Here is a 1242-nt window from a genome sequence, read left to right as displayed (position 1 = left end):
TAAAGCTAGGAGTGTGTTAGGCTTACTTGGGCGCTATGAGGTCTAAGAAAACCAAGGGTGTTTCACTATCACAGTGAGAGAGCTGTGGGAGTAAAGTCTGCAAAGAGGGAAGCAGAGAGGGGAACTGAAGGGAGAGGGAGGAAGAGACCCCAGATTTCACTTGAGGAAATATATAGAACAGGCTCTGAAGCCAGATCAACTCCCGGACTTCCAAGTTCAGTGACTCAATGAATTCCTTGCTTTGCTTAGGCAGGTTTGGACTTTTCTACTTACAACCAAAAATCCCATTTAATGTGACTAATGATTATCTAATCTGGGCTAGAAACAGATCTTTTTACATCAGCCTTGTAACCTTTCCACTGTTGCATATTCCAAAACAGCACCCCCAACTACAAGTGTCAGAATTGGTTAGGTGTTTTTGTGGGAAATTTCAGAATCTTCTTTCTTTATGGAGATACCCTAAATTCTCTACAAATTTTTATTTAAAAAGAGAATGGGAAGAAAAAAAAGGATCAAGTTATACCATGTACAGGTACAAATTCCCTATAATGCATGTGACCATTATATGTACCTAAAACGTACCAATAAACTTAATTAACAAAAAAAGAAAAAAAAAGAGAATGGGAAGATAGGCAACAGACTAAGAGAAAATACTTGCAAAAAGCATGTGTGATAAAGGATTGTCACCCAATATATGCAAAAGACTGTTCAAATTCAACAGTCAAAAACCCTGATTAAAAAACGGGCATAGCTGGGTGTGGTGGTGCACACCTGTCACCCCAGCACTTGGGAGGCTGAGGTAGGAGGATTGCCACAAATTCGAGGCCAGCCTGGGCTACATGGTGAGTTCAAGGGCAGCTGGAACTACACAGCGAGACTCTCTCTCTCTCTTTCTCTCTTTCTCTCTCTCTCTCTCTCTCTCTCTCTCTCTCTCTCTCTCTCACACACACACACACACACACACACACACACACATACAAAAGGGCAGATATCTAAACTAACATCTCACCAAAGTGGGTAGTAAATGAGCATATGAAAAGGTGCTCAACATCATATATCATTAAAGAGTTACAAATTAAAGCAACAATGAAATATAGTTTGCCAGATGTCCCAGCATTCAGTGTTTCAAGGGTCTTTCTGCCCCACCCAAAGAATTCGCCAGGACAACTGATAAACAGGTAAACATAACTTTCATTTAAAGTATAGGAAGGGGGGGGGCTGGGGATTTAGCTCAGCGGCAAA

This window comes from Chinchilla lanigera, unplaced genomic scaffold (assembly GCF_000276665.1).
Source record: "Chinchilla lanigera isolate Chin_1 unplaced genomic scaffold, ChiLan1.0 scaffold00008, whole genome shotgun sequence".
In the NCBI taxonomy this organism is placed as follows: Eukaryota; Metazoa; Chordata; class Mammalia; order Rodentia; family Chinchillidae; genus Chinchilla; species Chinchilla lanigera.
This window is presented reverse-complemented; position numbering follows the sequence as displayed.